Source organism: Panthera pardus, unplaced genomic scaffold (genome assembly GCF_024362965.1).
Source record: "Panthera pardus isolate Hobbes unplaced genomic scaffold, ASM2436296v1 HiC_scaffold_16, whole genome shotgun sequence".
Taxonomy (NCBI): domain Eukaryota; kingdom Metazoa; phylum Chordata; class Mammalia; order Carnivora; family Felidae; genus Panthera; species Panthera pardus.
The window spans coordinates 82817750-82836703 of NW_026526721.1; the positions used below are offsets into that span (position 1 = coordinate 82817750).

General features: G+C 41.7%; 1 pseudogene; it reads right to left on the bottom strand.

The window, feature by feature from the left end:
* Positions 1-7333: 7333 nt before the first annotated feature.
* LOC109275206 (40S ribosomal protein S17-like) lies at positions 7334-7713 on the bottom strand (annotated as a pseudogene).
* Between the last annotated feature and the right edge of the window lie 11241 nt (positions 7714-18954).

The following is an 18954-nucleotide window of genomic DNA, read 5'->3' on the forward strand; positions in this document are numbered from 1 at the left end:
AGTGCTCAGCCTCCAGGACGGAGGCCTCTTCTTGGACCTATGTCAGCAGCCTTGGGGTGTGGTACTGCTAGTTTTAAGGGGGTGGGACAGGGAACCAAGGAGGAGCAAATGCTCCTGGGCTTGAGACTGTGGATTCCTGGTGGCCTGATGCCATTCTTAGGACTGGAAATAGTCCTACTACAGGAGAGGGGCCAGGGCACAAGGGTCATAGGCAGGTCAGATGGGGGAGAGCTGTTAGCTTGAAGCAGGCTGTTGGCCTGAGCCCAGTGGCCAGGGTGGAGAATCAAAATCATCTCCCAAACAAGTACATAATCAGAACAGAATAAGGCGTGAAAAGCGGGTCAAGGAGACTGGCTCAAGATGAAGGCTGTGTACAGCAAGTTTGTGAGGGAGTCCTCCTTCCCTGTGGGGCCTGTGTGATTCTGGGGGTGGGTGTAAGGGCTTGAAGTAGCTGTTCAGGTGTACAGATGGAATGCAGAGCCTGGAACCTGGTGGAAGGGGAATCTTGCAAGTTCCTAGGGCTGTAGAACTGTGGGATTGATGGGATTCCTGATACAGTTGGCTGTCCTGACTATAAAGCTTTGTCTTATATGGATCTGTGGAATTTTGTTCATTTCCTTTGTCCATAATATGGACTGTTCTCATAGGAAAGGCACTTATGAAATTTGCAAGCCTATAAATAGCCTCCACTCTTAGGTGCTCTCTTTCAGACGCAGGATGAAGGCTTTGGTGTCTCCCATATGCTGAATTATGGGATGCAGTCTTGCTAGTTTATAGGCAACCTCTGTTCCCCTATAAACATTGGTGTGGCTTCTGCAATCTGCTAATTTACAGCTTAGGTGCAAGTGTTTGGTTAAATGTCTTTCATCTTTTCTCTGTAGCTGCTCCCACCATGTCTTTCTGAAGTATTTTTTGTCATGCTGTCTAACCATTTTGTCCTCTACTAGCAGAAAAGGAAGCCTCTGAAAGTCTTAAATGTTTTTAAAAATTTATGCTTAAAAAAAAAAAAGAGAGGCAAGTTAGAGCTGTGATAAACTTGAGAAAGATCATATTACACACATTTTGAGGAATAATTAACTATTGGCTAAATCTGAAAAACACTAATATAATAAAAACAAAGGGTCTAGTAGTAAAGAGGTCTCATTTGAGTCTCCAGTTAACAGAATGACCTCTGAAGTAACTTAGTCTTTTGGGGCCTCATGATCAAGTGAGAGAGCGATCAGAGCAGTGCTTCTCAAATGGTGGTGTTACTACCTACCAGGTGGGTTACTTGGGATCTTACTGAAATGCAGATGCTGATTCAGTAGGTCTGGGTGATGAGACTCTGCTCTTCAGATTAGAATAGTTAAGGTTTAGGAGAACTTTACGCAGTTCTCAATCTTGGTTCTATCTCAGGATCTTCTTGGGAGTTTATTTATTTATTTATTTATTTATTTATTTATTTATAGACAGAGAATGTGAGCAGGGGAGGGGCAGAGAGAGAGGGAGAGAGAAAGAATCCCAAGCAGGCTCTGCACTGTCAATGGGGAGCTCAAACTCACAAACTGAACTGTGAGATCATCACCTGAGCTAAAATCAAGAGTTGGATGTTTCACCAACTGAGCCATGCAGGCCCCCTCTTCTTGGGGGTTTAAAAATAGACTCATAGAAACTACAGGTGCCCAGGCCCTACTTCCAATGATATAATTGGTCTGGGATGGGCCAAAGCACCAGTCTTTTTTTAAAAAAAGCTCTTGAGGTAATTCTAATATACTGTCAGGCTTTTCTATTACTATGATGAACTCTAGGAGCCTATGAAAAAATGTATATACACGAACATACACATATATGCATATACACATGTGTATGTATGGATGTATGTATGTGTATGACTGTACACACAAAGAGTGTTCCTTTTCATTTTTTCAGAGAATGTAGAAAATTACAATCTGCCCCCTTTCTGCTTTTGATGTGTGAGTAGGGATGGCAGGGAAGGATCAGAGGAAAAGGCAAAATGACTGTCAGCCAAAGAAGCTACAAAAGTAAACAAGACCGGCCCTTTGCCTTGAGAAACCCATCTAACATCTAGGAGTGCATGTGCCACTGTGTGGCACCATTCCTGAGACAAAGTTTGTCAACCAAAGGGACCTGTCAGATCTTGGGCCATAGTCTGACCAAGATTTTATACTAAAACTCTGTCTTTAAGCCTAAGTAGCTAACACAATAAACCAGTAGGGCTAAACCACCTGCCAGTTGGTAATTTGGGAACTTTATTCTAAGCTTGGAAAATTTGAATGCATTGACCGTAAACCAAACACCTGCAATAAAAAGGGGGAAAAAAGGTTTCCACTGTTTATTCAAGCTGAAGAAGGAGGTTCAAGTACCTGATTTCCATTGCATAATTCATTATAAAAGCAAAGGCCAAGAGAAATGGCTCTTTGAAATCACAACTGTCTTCAAGAATGGTGAATGTTGTTAAAAAACAACTATAAGTCAAGGCCTCTGTTCAAAGATTAAATGGCCCCTTTATTCAGTTGAGCCCCTTGAAGGGTTTACTTTAAGTTGGGCCTGGGGTGACTCGGAAAGGAGGAGCTGAGTGGCTCACTTCAAACTGTGTGGAGAATCTGGCCCTAGGGTGTGGTGGTGACAGGAAAGCAGGGAGAGGAAAAGAGAGAGAGGCATGAGCAAGGCCAGGATGTCCCTGGCTAGGTGTGAGAAGTGAGATATGTCTGGTGCTGAGTGTCCGAGAGACCTTTGAGAACAGGTTGTCTACATGAGTGTCAGCTGGTGTAGGGCAGCCCTGTAACCTCTCCCCACAGCAGCCTTGTGTTCACGTCTCAGGGTTCCAAGTGCAAGTGCTGGTCCCAAGTGAATCATACCAGGGCCAGGGTAAAAGAGCAGAATGCATGGCCAGGGAGGCTGGGAATTAGAGCTGGAGGAGCTGTGAGAGCACAGTTCTTCCTGCCCTATTCCATTTGCAGAAACCTCAGGAGAGCCTGGACTTTTCCACAGGCCCGGGATTGGGGCTTAAACCTGTCCTCTCTAGATCTCAAAGGGGCACAGCTACCCCAGCTGATATTAAGACCACATTTCAAGTAAGGTTTATTGAATGATGTGATGGAAGAAATGATTAAGATTTTGCATTTTCCTTATGCCCGTGCTTTGAACAATTACCCGTTTACGGGCAATTGGAAGTGGCTGAACCCAAAGGATACAAAGAGTGGGTTATTTAATTAAATCAATTAATTGATTAATTAATTTTTAAAAGTTTATTTTTGAGAGAGAGAGAGCACACAAGTGGGGGGAGGGGCAGAGAGAGAATTCCAAGCAGGCTCCATGTTGTCAGTGCATAGCCCATCGCACTGAACCATGAGATCATGACCTGAGCCAAAACCAAGAGTCAGACGCTTAACCAACTGAACCACCCAGATGCCCCCAGAGAGTGGGTTATTTTAATATAATATATGGCTAGAATGAGGGGACTTCTTTTTTTTTTTTTTAATTTTTAAGTTTATTTTTTATTTATTTTGAGAGAGAGACAAAGTGAGCAGGGGCAGGTCAGAGATGAGGGGATTTCTTGACTTGCTACTCGAGAAAAGTGACTTACTGCGAATTTAAGTTCCGAAAGACTCAAAAACTACTAGACTGTACTTCTTTAGTGATTTGACTTTGGCAAGTTGTGGGAACACTGACCTTGATATTTGTCCAGAGAGGTGCAAGGCTTTAGTCCCAAACCACACAACTGGAGACTGTGCTCATTTTCCATTTCTGAATTGCTCAGAGCTCAGTGAAGTCACAGGTTTTGAAGAGTTAGAGTTATTTGGCAGAAATAAGTTGCAATCTTGGCAAAAGTTTAATGACTTTGAATCATGTTTAACGTTTCCATGGCTGCTGCGTTTTAGGAAAGGATTTCCATACAGTTAAGTAATTTCACAGAAATACTGTTTTCCTTAGTTATGATGATAATTTAAAACACACATAATATAAAAGCACTAATGCATTTTTCTCCCAGTGCATGGGCTGGGGAGTTGTTAGCAGAGCTTCAGCATGGGACTATGCTGAGGGGGCATGCTGGGATTGAAATCCTGGTTGAGTTCCTCTTACCCAGCTCTACACCCCTGAGCAGGGCTACATCTGCTGGGGAAGAAGGGATGCCTTTTTTAATGTGCCTGCCAAGGGTGCTTCATAAGCAAGCAGTTGAAAGACCTTACTTAGCAAATGATACTGCATGACATCCTTGTCTCCCTTAGGCCATTCTGAGATGGGTTATCCCTTTGCAGGTGCCCACATTGAAGATAGGCAAAAGGAAACTTGGATGTACCTCAGAACGGATCCCTTTGGACCGATCAGTTCTTAGTTGCCTTGGGAAAATTAAAATAGTTTAGCAGACTTGCTATTTTTTTTTAATTTAAAAAATTTCTTTAAAATATTTATTTATTTTTGAGAGAGAGAAAGAGAGAGAGAGCATGAATAGGGGAGTGGCAGAGAGAGAGGGAGACACAGAATCTCAAGCAGGATCCAGGCTCTGAGCTGTCAGCACAGAGCCCAACATGGGGCTCAAACTCACAATCCATGAGATCATGACTTCAGCCAGAGTCAGTTGCTTAACCGACTGAGCCACCCAGGTGTCCCTGCAGACTTGTTATTCATTCTAGACAGCAAGTCTCCAGATGTTCCTGAATTAGCTTGGGCTTGCCTTATTAATGTATTGAATTTTTAAGAGCTTACAGATAAAACTGTATTATGCCTATGAGGCATTCTCAGAGTCTTTAGAGTTTCGGAGGTGAGGGGTAGACACCAGACCATAAGCTCCATGAGGGCATGGGCCTGGTTCTTTCATTTTCAGTGCTGCATATCTTGCTTTTAACACAGTGCTTACCATAGAGTATGCACTCAATAAATATATTTGGGGTGCCTGGGTGACTCAGTTGGTTAAGCATCTGTTTTCGGCTCAGGTCATGATCTCGCGGTTCGTGGGTTTGAGCCCCGCGTCGGGCTCTGTGCTGACAGCTCAGAGCCTGGAGTCTGCTCCAGATTCTGTGTCTCCCCCTTTCTCTGCCTCTCCCCTGCTTGTGCTGTCTCTGTCTCTCTAAAAAATAAACATTAAAAAAATTAAAAAAAATTTTTTTGATGTTTATTTATTCTTGAGACAGAGACAGAGCATGAACATATTTTTAAAAATATAAGTTGGAATTAAGTATGAATGGTGCTCTGTGGAGGTAGACCAGGACAAATTTCATACAATGGCTGACCAGAGACAAAACCATATTTATTTGGGGATCCATCTAAAACAATGCCTTCTTTAAAATAACTTTTCAGGGAGCTGTGTTTTGTGTTAGTAAGAAGAGCTAAGAGTCAATGAGATTTTATAGAATTACATGTTTATTTGTATTTAACCCTCAACATTCAAGTGACTTTATTGATGATAGAGCTGCCTGAGAAACGTGTGTAGGCCATTCACTATTTTATTTATCAGATTTTACTGAATATCGGCTGTGCCTGACATGCAGGAGATACAAATATCCAAGACATAGTTTCTGCCCTCATGTTGCATATCAATATGTGTAATACAGGAATGGTTACTGTAATAGATGTTTCTAATAAAGGGTGTCAGGTGCCATGGCAGAAATGCTCCAGGTTCTCTGTGAACAAATTTGGGACACATCTAAACCGGCCTGAGTAGGATGAAGGAAGGATTCTTGGAGGAAATGGTGTTTTTGAATTCCTCCCAATATATATGGTTCCTTTGGATTGGGTGGGCTGTGGCTTTCCTGTTTTTTCAGTCTTCAAAGGTGTAGTCCCACTAGAGGTTCTGTCCTGGGTTTGGCCACCTCTCTTTCCATGGAAAGCAGCTTACACCTGAAACTTAGACCTGAAAAACTTCACCACTTACCCCCGTGCTGCGGATGCTACTTGATTTTGTGAAGGAGACCAGAATTGTACTTACATATCTTCTGACACTGGCCAAAATGTGTTGAAAAGAACCTGAGTAACCTTGTACTTAGGGATTTCTGAATGAAAAATAACCACTTATTTAAATGTTTTAGCTATAATGTTTACTGATTCTAAACTGGCCACATTCTTAGATGAAAAAATCTGATTCGATGTTGTAAAGTTTAAGATTCTCTTTTCAAGAATAAAAATGCAAATAACTTGTGTTCCATTCCTTAGTGTTTAGTTTTGTGAAGAACAGTAAGACAGGATGACACTACAAAAACTGGACCCTCTATCCTTTTTTTTTTTTAATTTTTTTTTTAACGTTTATTTATTTTTGAGACAGAGAGAGACAGAGCATGAACGGGGGAGGGTCAGAGAGAGGGAGACACAGAATCTGAAACAGGCTCCAGGCTCTGAGCTGTCAGCACAGAGCCCGACGCAGGGCTCGAACTCACGAACTCACGGACCGCGAGATCATGACCTGAGCTGAAGTCCGCCGCTTAACCAACTGAGCCACCCAGGCGCCCCATGGACCCTCTATCCTTGTTGGTGGTAGCAAAATAAAGAGCAAAAATTTGATTTGGGTTTGTCTCAATTTAAACAGAGTTTGTAGTATGTATGTAATTATCTATTGGTTGCACCCACGTCCTGTTCTCACTTAGGGTGCATTTTGAAAGGGGAGAAAATTAAAACTTATTGGTTATTAAAACAAGAGGCTAATAATATTCTATTTTTTTTTTTTTTAACATTTATTTATTTTTGAGACAGAGAGAGACAGAGCATGAACAGGGGAGGGGCAGAGAGAGAGGGAGACACAGAATCTGAAACAGGCTCCAGGCTCTGAGCTGTCAGCACAGAGCCCGACGCGGGGCTCGAACTCACGGACCGTGAGATCATGACCTGAGCCGAAGTCGGACGCTTAACCAACCAAGCCACCCAGGCGCCCCGAGGCTAATAATATTCTAGATAGTAGGTGGTACTCAAGGCACTTATTGGTTGATTCATAGCTCAGCTGCTCGGTCAACGGTTGAAATGGAAAAAGATGTGATGGTTTGCAGTTATGTACAGATCATCTCCATCTGGATGACCCCTTTATACTTTAAACTCAACCCTAAACCTATATCTAAGCTCATCAGCTACTGCGTCAGCCCTGCTCTGCCTTCGTGCCCCCTGTCTTGGTAAAGGGTATCACCATCCATCTAGTTGCCCAAAGTAGAAACCTGGGCATTTTCCTTTATTTCTCTCTTTTCTTGTTTCTCTTGCCCCTCACTCCTTACTTCTCATTACCTACCAAATCCTGTTGGCTCTACTTTTCAGTTTTTATTGATTGATTGATTGATTGATTGTTGTCCAGGGTTTATTAAAGATGTTACAGCACAGCAGAAAGATTTAAATGGTTCCATGTGGTATTTTGAAGTCAATTCATCCCAGCTGTAGGCTGGGTGACCTGAAGTTTAGATAGACTGCCGAAGTCTAAGTTTCATTTCCTTTAGTGTCAGGATCTACTTCAATGATCTCCTGATCCAGGACTGAGACCTCAGGAACATAATTACTTCTCCTTTCTCTCTCTTCCTGCTGCAGCTTGATGGAGATACCTGTCACTGGGCCTCTCTGAATCCATTTCATCAGTTGTGTGACACAAGCCTGCTATCTTGTTGCTGAGCTTCTTGCTGGGAATAATGACGATCTCCTCTCACACGCACTTGTTGGTGTGGAAGTCATGGCCCAGGCACGTGTAGTACTTCTCCATGATGACCTGGGCACCTTCTTCATGGTTTTGGTGCAAATGCAGCCCATGTTGATGGTTTTGGTAAAAGACGGCTCTACCTTTTAAATGCTACTTGAATCCATTCATTTTTCTCCACCCTTAGGGATACATCCCTCAGACCTCCATCATCTCTCACTTGGCTTGCTGGCAGGTAGCAGCTTTCTCATTTCCTTACCTTCCTTTTTACCTCACTCAAAGCCATTTTCCACATAACATTCGAGCTGATCTTCATAAAGTGCACATCTAATTGTCCCTTACTTGCTAAAAGCCTACAGAGGCCCTATACTGCCTCTAGTTAATGTCCAGGGTCCTGTGGCTCACAAAGCCCTGGAGGAACAGGTGCTGGGGGTCTTTTCAGCTTTGTCTGTTGCCCACCCCAATTTCCATGCCATAGTCAGCTTCCTTCCATTCTTTGAATATTCCTTCCTCCCTCTTGCCCTAGGCTTCTCATGTTTTCCTTATATTTTAAGTGCTCACCAATCTCCTATTTGTGCTTCAGATTTCATCTTAAATGTGGCTTTTTCCATGAAAGCTTTTCCTGACTTTCTCAAGTCTACATCAGGTTTCCCTGTTAGGGGGCTCCTATACTTAGGGGGCTATATGTCCTTGGTCATAGCCCTGGTTGTGTCATCATTGCTTGACTGATTTCTCAAGTAGTTGATGAGACACTTGAAGATGAGGCTCTCTGTGTCTCAGTGTTGTATCTCCAGTAATTACCACATGGTTGGTGCTCAATAAATATTTGTCTGTAGTTCATGGGAGTCTAAAAGGGATGATTGCCCTCAGAAAGATTTGATAGCAAATATAATAAAATAATTTTTTAAGGAATTTTATTCTCAACTCCATCTCTATTCTTTATAGTTCTGACCTCCAAATACTGTAAAGTTTTGACGAGTGCATGTAACAGGGTAGCCTGCTATGGTAGAAAAAGCCCCAGATGTAGCCAACTTTTTTAAGGCTCTTACAACATGCCAGGTTGTGTCTGTGTTATGCACACTACACATATTATCTCATTTAATCCTCATAACAGCTCTATTGGATAGATATTGTTATCTTCATTTGGCAGATAAAGGAATTGAGGCACAGAGAATCAGACCTCTGTTCAAGTCAATGCTCTGTCACCTATTAGCTGTGTGACCTTGGTCAAACAACTTCTCCTTCTGAATGTTCATCTTCTCAGCCATAAAATGGAGAAAACACTCAGTGACAACTTGGCTTCCAGATTTTTGGTTTTCTTGCACACCGTGTATATTACACCTTGGCCTCCCATAGGAAGGCCACTGATACAGTGCTGGATGTCATTGAACAAATGAATGTGAGCTGCAGCATGGTGATGTTCCAGCCCACCAGCCATCAGGACAGCATTAGCAGCATAGCTAGTATGTTTGCTCAGTTAAATATTTTGTTGCAACTTTTCCTTACTATACTATAAAAATATATGGAAAATGAAAATAAAAGTTCTGATGCTAGTGATTAATAAGAATAACTAACAGTTATTCAGCACTGTGCCAGTTATTAAGCTATTGGCTCTTAGCCTCAAACCCACTCTTCTATATTCTGCTTTGTGATGCAGGGACCGGGACTCTGCAAGCCACATTTTTCCTTTGCCAGCCGCTTCCTTTTAGGCTCTGTCAGTAAGGGACATTAGAGGGAGATTGCATGGCTAGATGAGGAGGAAGGGACTTACTCTTTCCTCTTTGCCTCTGTTTTTTTTTTTTTTTTTCCTGGTTGGCTTCCTGTTCCTGACATCAGCATCCGGCAATGCTGCTTCTTCCGCTCTGGCAGAGGCAGTTCATTCCAGAAGCAGTTTGCTACGGTTCAACTGTGTCCCCTAAAATTCATGTGCTGTAGTTCTAACCCTCAGTATTCCAAGATGTGACCTTATTTGGAGATAGGATCTTTAAAGAAGCAATCAAGTTAACATGAAGTCATTAGGGTGAGCCCTAATCCACTATGACTGATGTCCTTATAAGAAGAGGAAATTTGGACACTGAGATATGCATAGAGGGAAGACAGTGTGAAGAGACATAGGGGGAGGATGGCTGTCTATAAGCCACAGATAGAAGGCTGGAACAGATCTTTTCTTCACAGCTCTCAGAAGGAATGCACCCTTCTGATACCTTGATTTTGGACTTTTAGCTTCCAGACCTGTGATACAACAGATTTTTGTTAGGTCATCCAGTCTGTGGTACTTTGTTATGGCAGCCCAAGCAAATAACATACAGTTCGATCTAGTTTGAGGTTTTACCATCTCACAAAGGCAAACTCATTGTATCTCTGCAGAGACACCAGCTCAGATAGCTGGCACCTCTTTGGGGAAGCCTGGGTCCCAAACCACTGGGATTCTTCTCCAAGCTTCTGAGTTGTAATAATGACAACCTCTTCCCTTTGTTCCCCAAGCCCTGTGAACTGCTTCCTGCTGTTGCTACCTCTGTGATAGCTGCGTGTTCTTTTTGCCTTTTCAATTACTTAGTTAACAATTATATATTACCTAGTTAAACATTCTCTATTTTAAGTTCTCTCTGTTAAAATAATTGGAGCCTCGGGAAGGTTTGCTGCTGGCAGAGCCTTGGGGGCACTACCCTGGCCTGGCAGAGCTATGGAGGTGGGGCCCCAGTGGGTCTGGAAGGCCAGGCATCAAGCCTAAGAGGGTTTTTCTCCAGACTGAAGATCTAATGGCATTTACCTTGCTGGGTTTTGTACTTACTTGAAACCTATCCTTCCTTCCTTCTTTCCTGTTCCTCCCTTTGGAATGGGAATGTCTGTCCTATGCCTGACCCATTGTTGTATTTGGGAAGCACATATAACTTGTCTGGTTTCACAGGGTCACAGCTGGAGAGGAATTTTGCCTTGGGATGAATCACAATTCTAATCTCACTTATAATTGATTTAGATATTTTTTTTTTTTAATGTTTATTTATTTTTGAGACAGAGAGAGACAGAGCATGAACGGGGGAGGGTCAGAGAGAGAGGGAGACACAGAATCGGAAGCAGGCTCCAGGCTCTGAGCCATCAGCCCAGAGCCCGACACGGGGCTCGAACCCACGGATGCGAGATCGTGACCTGAGCCGAAGTCGGACGCCCAACCGACTGAGCCACCCAGGCGCCCCTGATTTAGATATTTAAATGAGAGTTTGGACTTTAGACTTTAGAGTTGATGCTGGGATGAGTTGAGGCTTTGGGGGTTGTTGGGATGGAATGAATGTATTTGGTATCCAATAAGGACATGTTTGGGAGGGGGGCCAGAGGCAGAATGCTATGGACTGAATTGTGTCCCCACAAATTCATATGTTGAAAGCCCTAATCCCCAGTATGGTTCTCACAGATAGAGTGGCAGAGAGATCTTTCCTGGCACAGCCTTCTCCAGGCTGTATTAGGTAACTTTCCTCTGTTGCTAGAGACGAGAATCAAAGAACTCACAAATTTAGCACAATCGAAACAAAGATGGCAACTCTTAAGCAAACCGAAAGTGATGAATTTTGTTTTCATTTGAATGTTCATTGGACTTACGCCTACTTGCTGAGAGTTTAATTGTTAAGGAAAATAACTAAACTGCAGAACAAAATAAAATGTTGAAAATATATAAAGATTAGGTCCAAAAGGCCCCATAAAATTTAGGGTATCTTATTTTCTCACGGTAGCCTGTATGTTTCATATTCTGTTGAGTTTTCGTCTTCACATGCTGGCCTCATTAGGCTGGGACCATCTTGAGGGCAAGACTGGGGGCTATTTAGTCACCTCTGTATCTCTTAGTATCCACTTAGTATCCAGCACTGTGGCTGGGCCATGCTTGACATTTAATGCAAATTAATTAAACTTAAACTTCAATTCTGGAAAAGGGCCTGTTTCAACTCCCCATAGCCAGTGTCTTCTCCGTCCTGTTGATGACCCAGATCAGAATCCATAGATAAAGGGACAGCCTGGTGAAAGGGGTATACTTTGTCCAATTTAGACATAGAAATGACTTTCCGTTAAGGTGGGTTATTTTGAGAGGGTTAGACATGATTTACATGTCAGTCAGTCAGTCAGTGGCCAAAATGGTTCTCACGTCTGGGGGGAATTTATGTCTCTGCTCTTCTTTACTGAGGTTTTGAAACTTTCGTTACTTAATAATAGTTATCTATTTAGCACTACTGCATGTCAGGTGCAGTGCTGAGGGCTTTGCACACTGATCTCTCCTTTAATAACCTCAACAATGCTATGAGATGGTGAAGCCATCTTACAGGTGAAGAATCTGGGGATCTGCAAAGTTAAGCAAATTGTCCAATGCCACACTGGGAAATGCAGTAATGGGGATTAAAATGCACACTAGAGTTTGGACCTTTTCCAGTGGTGTTCTTTGCTGCTCAAGCAGAGCCCCTCGCCCCTTAGAATGGGATGATGGATTTCCTGACTCTCTCTCCACACCAGGATCCTTTCTCTAGGCATAAAAACTCAAAATCCCAATTATCCCTCTGAGAAAGTGATGGCTAAATTTTCCAACCCCCAGGTTGAACTGGTTAATACATCTTCCCCTTCTCACATGCCATGCTGGAGGAGGCAGTTTGCAAAGTGGCAATGTGAGGTTTGGAGTGAGCAAGGACCTTTACTTTGTATGCACCCCGCACCAACATCTGTTGTCATCTCTGTACTTGGAAGGGCTGATATGATGACTAATTATGTTATAGATAGACTGCTGGTTATATAGGGCACATTTAATATTTTCTCTTTTCATTTATATATATCCACAGTGCTGAGCAGCAGCATTGTTAACCCAATACGGGGATCGCGTAAAAGTCTTTCCTAAATGGCTTTGGAATGTGTTAAAATATTTCTACATATTTTTATTTAAAATTTTCTTTAAGGTTGATTTATTTTTGAGAGACAGAGAGTCAGAGCATGAATAGGGGAGAGGCAGAGAGAGAAGGGACCCAGAACCCGAAGCAGGCTCCAGGCTCCGAGCTGTCAGTACAGAGCCCAACATGGGGCCTGAACTCACAACCCATGAGATCATGACCAGAGCCGAGGTTGGACACTTAACCAACCTAGCCACCCAGGCGCCCCAAAGTTTTAAAGAATCATAAAAGATAAGAGCTACTGGATCATATTTACTGTATCAGGTTTCCAGTATGTTAAGGCTAGAAGAACTTAAGTTAATTCAGAAATCTCTGGATAATGTGGATGATATACCCATAGATATACATGAGTTTCCCTTGAAATGGAGATGCAGAAAAAGTAGATTTTATTAATTCAATGTTTTTCTTATTTTTCACCTGTCGTCTAAATGTGTATTGAAATTCTGTAGCTTGAAACTTCAAACAGACTTGATCACATTTCTTTACCCTGGGTGAAGTGTCTTAAGGGTGAGAAGGCCACCTGGCTGTTTCAGAATGACATTGATTGGAAGTCCCCGTTCCCCAACTCCTCTGCCCCAAGCTACGCCTTGTCTTATCATCAGTTTATCAGGTTCACACTTTAATTCTAATGGTATACCCAGAGGTGACCATCTCTGCTGGACTTATTTACTCAAGTTGAAGGTTGTTGTAAGACCGAGTCCTTGGGGGAAGCGATGGCATGGGTGTGATGGTGGCATTCCATGCCCTTCCCCAGCAGTATTACTGCTGCCATGCTGCAGCATCCTATGCTTGGAGGGTGAGGAAAAGGGTGTCCTCACAGGCTGATCCTTCAGAGTGATTTTGAGCCTGTTCTTGTCTGCCTCTCAAGCATCATTCTTCTAAGTTGGAGATTTTGTGCTCCCCATACACCCTCCAAACATTTTAAATTTAAAGTATAGAAGAATAGCATGATGAACTCCCATATACTCTTTGCTTTATCTCTCTCTTTCTATAAAATATTTTTTTGCTGAACCATTTGAAAGTAAGTGGCAGGTATGATGCTTCACTCTAAAAACCACATGTATCAGCTGAGTACAAGGACACTGTTCTGCATAGCTATAATGCTATTATCACATGCAAGAAACTTAACCTTGATATAAAATCACTGAGTATAGTTCATGTTTAAATTTTCCTTAGTCCTTAAAACATCCTTTGTAGCTATGTTTTTTGGGCAATGCAATCAAACCTTTAATACCACTTTTGTGCTAAGATGAATTCATACATAATTGGAAATGTCTTAGATTATCTCAAATATCCCAAGACTCAACTTTGATTAATTTTCTATTTCAAACCTAAGTCAATTTTCAATAGTGTTTGATCTAACAATATATTGAAACATGTGACATTTGATGTTAGTACTTTTGGAACTGTGGAATAATGCATGTGCAATATTCTCAATGTGTTAAAACTAGAAAGAAAACTTTTTTTTAGCTGTTTTTGTTGTTCTTGTTGCTTTTTTTTTTTTTTTACCATGTTAACCATTTTTAAGTGTAGAGTTTAGTAGTGTTAAGTACATTCATACTCTTGTGCACCAATGTCCATAACTCTTCTCATCTTGCAAAACTGAAACTCTTACCCATTGCAGAGTAATGGCCCCTGTGGGAGCAACACTTCTACTTTCTGTCTCTATGACTTTGACTACTCTAGGTACCTCACATAACTGGAATCATGCAGCATTTATCTTTTTGTGACTGGCTTATTTCATTTAGCATAGTTTCCTCAAAGTTCATCCATGTTACAGCACACGATAGGGATTTCCTTCATTTTTCAGGCAGCATAATGTTCGATCCTATGTAAATACCACATCTTGTTTTTCCATTCATCTGTCAGTGAACTTGGGTTGCTTCCGCTTTTTGACTATTGTGAATAATGCTGCTGGGAATATGAATGTTGTTTTTCTATTTGAATCCAGGATCCAAACAAGAATTATGCATCCAATATTGTGTTAACAAATTCAATTTCTGCTAGAGATTAGCTGGGGTTGACTTATTGCTAGTCACCAGGGACTCAGACTCTATCCAAATGCACATGGATAGCATAGTATCTTATACATGATTGAGCTTGATTTAGAAACCTGATGCTAAATACAGTAACTCATAGTGGGTGTTGGTGAATGTGAGTGCACCTCGCTTCTGGTATTAGCCTTTCACCCCTGGCTTTTCTCCATCCGTACATCCTCCCTCCCTCATTCCGCCTCAAGGAAAATGGTGAGTGAGGAGTGAGGAGGTAGAAACTGTGTGTGCGCGATCCAGAGTCTTCCTCTCCTCTTCCTTTGGTTTCTGGCTACTCTAACGTGTTTTGTAATTCTGGGGATAAGGTGGTGAGAGTGGGGGGCTGGCTCTGTTTCAGTGTTGCCACAACTGGGTAGATAATCTGTTGATTATACAGTTTGTCTCCCTAGCTTAGCTAGTACACAGGTATTTGGCCCACATGTCCTAACTCTTTGTTTTACTTGTCAGTTGGTTCATCTCCAGTATGAGGGGCAAAATATTTCTTTTTATTGGACTTCTTAAAATGCCTCAGTTATCAGGGGGACACCTGAATACCAAACTCGACCATCTATCTGCATAGTGGACCTCCTTCTGTTGTATAAATCTGATTAGGACAACAAGTTACAGTTTGGAAGATGCCTAGATCTCTGTAGACCCATGTAAAAGAAATACGGTATTGCCAAAGAGTTATTAATGTTAAATTAATTTGACTTTCCTCACTCTAGAGACATTCCTGTTGAGGTTACTAATGCCAGTTATGAGAAGTAGAGAACTCCTCTTTGCTACAAGCACAGGGTAAATTTTACTCTTTTTAAAAACTCTGTTTAGAAAAAAATTATTTTTCATTGCTAAAAACATGAGAAATGCAGAAAAGTACAAAGAATAAAACAAAAGATACAAAAGCTTATCATCCAGAAAGAACCACTTTTCTTGTTTTAGTACATCCGTTTTATCTCCAATCCACGCTTCTCCTTTGAGCTCCAGACTCTGTATCAAACATCTCACTTGATAGCACATCTTGAATGTCCTAGAGTCCACATTCAGCATGACCAAGAATAAACTCATATTCCTCTCACCCAAACCTGTTCCCCTTAGCACATGTTTCCCATATCAGAGTGTTGGTGTCTTCCAGCTGTTCACACTAGAAACCTCAGCCATTCTGAAAGTTCTTTTTCCTTTACATTCCACATCCAATCCTACGTGAAATTCTATTGATTTTAATTTTTCTATATGCCTCAGATTCTTCACTTGTTTATATTCTCAGCACTACTCCCCCATCCATGCTGCCATCATAGGCCACGTGGATTATGATCGATTCCACACTGGTTCTTTTCTCTTCTAGCTGCCTCATGCTGGCCCCTCGTAATTTGTTCTCCATACAGAGACAAATATTTTCAAAGTGAAAATTTGATGGTATCTTCCATACCCACCCTCACTTGTTTCCCCAGTCCCTCAGCAGTAAAGACTTCTGACCCTGGCATATAATGCCCCGCATGACCTGGCCCTATTACCTCTCTAGCCCCATCCCACACCATTCTCTACCCAGCTTTTTTTACTTCAGCCACATGGCCTTTTTTAAGTTCCTTATACTTGCTGTAGTCCCTCATACCACTGGGCTTTGCCCACACTGTAGTCCCTGCTGAGACAGATCTTTATGTAGGTACTGCACAGTCATCCATCACAGCTCAGTCACCAGAGAAGCCTTCACTGACCTCCCTAACCAGGTCAAATTGTCCCTGATAAAGGTTCTCCACCAAGCACATCTCCATCACAGCATTTAGAATGTGCAGTGTGTGTGTGTGTGTGTGTGTGTGTGTGTGTGTTTTGTTTGTTATTTAAGCTTTTATTTACATTCCAGTTAGTTGGGGCACCTGGGTGGCTCAGTCGGTTGAACATCTAACTCTGGATTTCAGCTTAGGTCATGATCTCATGGTTCATGGGATCAAGCCCCGTGTGGCGCTCTATGCTGAAAGTGTGGAGCTTGCTTGGGATTCTCTCTTTCCCTCTCTCTGCCCCTTCTCTGCTCACGCTGTCTCTTTCTCTCAAAATAAACTAAAAAAAATAAATAAATTCCAGTTAGTTAACGTACAGTGTAATATTAGTCTCAGAAGTGCAATATAGTGATTCCACACTCCATACGTGTGTGTTTGTTTCTTAATGTAGGTCCTCCCTCACTAGACTAGGAGCTCCTTGAGGGTGGGAAATGTGACAGTATTTGCTCACTATGGTATCTGAACACCTAGAACATACTCATTAAACATTTGAAGAATAAGCAAATGCCTTTCCTTCTGGTCTTCTATATACACTCATATTTGCAAAAATGGAAACATAGTCTATCTACTGTTTTTCCCCCTGCTTAGCAATAAGTGAACATTTGAGGACTATTCTTTGACAAAACCCACTCCTTGGAATTTTTGCTGTTTCCAGTTTATTCTGTGATTCTTCATTTGGAAAGTCTACTTTAGAGTTGGATATGGATAAAGGATCTGAAATAGTACTGGCCACAGCTATGACACCTGATCCTCTTTCAAGGCCCATCTCTGCACCTGGAGACATCTCTGGTCTGTGGAGAAAGATAGGACAGTCGTTAATGTGTGGGATCAGAGAGATGAGCTTTACAGCACTGCTCTGCTTCTGTTCCACTGAGGTCCTTTTGGATGTAAGGAACAGTTTCAATAAAGTTACTTCAAGAAAAGTGCGATCTAGGCAGAAATCTCTCTAAAACCCAAGAGCAGAGCCCTAACTAGGGCTGGAGGGTGGTTTCAGGATCAGAGTGGCCTCAAGGCTTCAGCAACAGGAGCCTATGACTTTCTACCTAGTTTCAGGGTGACCTGTCTCAGCTTCTCTCTTCATGTTGGCTTCAGTCTTCTCTTCGTACCTTCCAGGTCTTTCTGTTCTCTCTGCTTACTTACCTTCTGCATCTCTTCTGCTTTTCAGAAGTTGGCTTGAAAATGGCTTTAGTTTGGTTCTGACTCTATCATCTGGTATTTCTTTATGCTTCCTTTTACCTCCTATTTATTCTCTCAAATGGCAAACTCTCTGTTTCATATTTCAAATTAGAGAGAGTGTCTCTAATTGTCCTGTTGGATTTTTTTTGAGCCAGCTCTTTGTGTCCCTAAACTAATCTCTATATACACTCTCTATGTATACCTTTGGATGCATACACCCACTCTAGTTCAAATAGCAAAGGGGAGTAGCAGAGTCACATAGTACCCTAAATGGCTTCCTGGGCAACATCGTTCTGGGCTAGGAATTTTCCATTAAATTATGGCTTGGGCAAATCAGATGCTATAACTTGACTTCCCTAATACAGCCGGTGTAACTTGGGACAAAGTGCCCAACTTCAGTTTGGAGTCTTGGTTTCCTCAGGTTTAAAAAGGAGAAAACAATCTATTTTATCAAGGCATCAGGATAAAAGGAAATAGGATGACACAAAGCATACAGAGCACTTAGTCCAGTAACATCTTAACAAACGATGCTTTCTATAGTAATAGTGTCATCTATAGTGTATTAATATACAGTTGACCCTTGAACAACACAGGTTTGAACTGCATGGGTGCACTTACATGCAGATTTTTTATAGTACAGTGCTGTAAATGTATTTTCTCTCTATGATTTTCTTTATAACCTTTCCTTTTCTCTAGCTTGCTTTATTGTAAGAATACAGTGTATAATACATACGTATTATAATACATATAATGTGAAAAATGTGTTAATCAACTATGTTATTTTTTTAACTTTATTTATTTATTTTGAGAGAGGGAGAGGGACACAGAGAGAGAGAGAGAATGAGAGCATGAGCAGGGGAGGGGCAGAGAGAGGGAGAGAATTCCAAGCAGCTCTGCATTGGGAGCACAGAGTCCGATGCTGGGCTCAGACCCACAAACCACGAGATCATGACCTGACCCACAACCAAGAGTCAGACGTTTAACCGACTGAGCCACCCATGCACTCCTCAATGATTTATATTATTAGTAAGGTTTTTGGTCAACAGTAGGCTACTTAGTTAAGTTTTCGGTGGTAGTCAAAGTTATATGTAGATTTTCAACTGCACAGAGTTTGGTGTTCCTGATCCCCATGTTGTTTAAGGGTCAACTGTATTTGTAATTAACATATATTAATATATTACATATATTAATATAATTGAAATAATATATTTTAAAATTGCCTCTGATTAGACTGGGTTACTTCTGGGAAGAATTTCCCAATGGATAAATTCTTCTATGAATTGTTGTGACTCTGGGTAGAACAATATTTCTGATGCACAGGGTGGAGTGATGGGAATGTTTATTTCCCTGGGGAGATGGTGGTCTATGGGCCTCTCTACACTGACTATATGGAAATTAGCCAAGATAACATGGGGACAATAGATAGCCTGTAGGTACTAACAAAGGCCATTGTACTG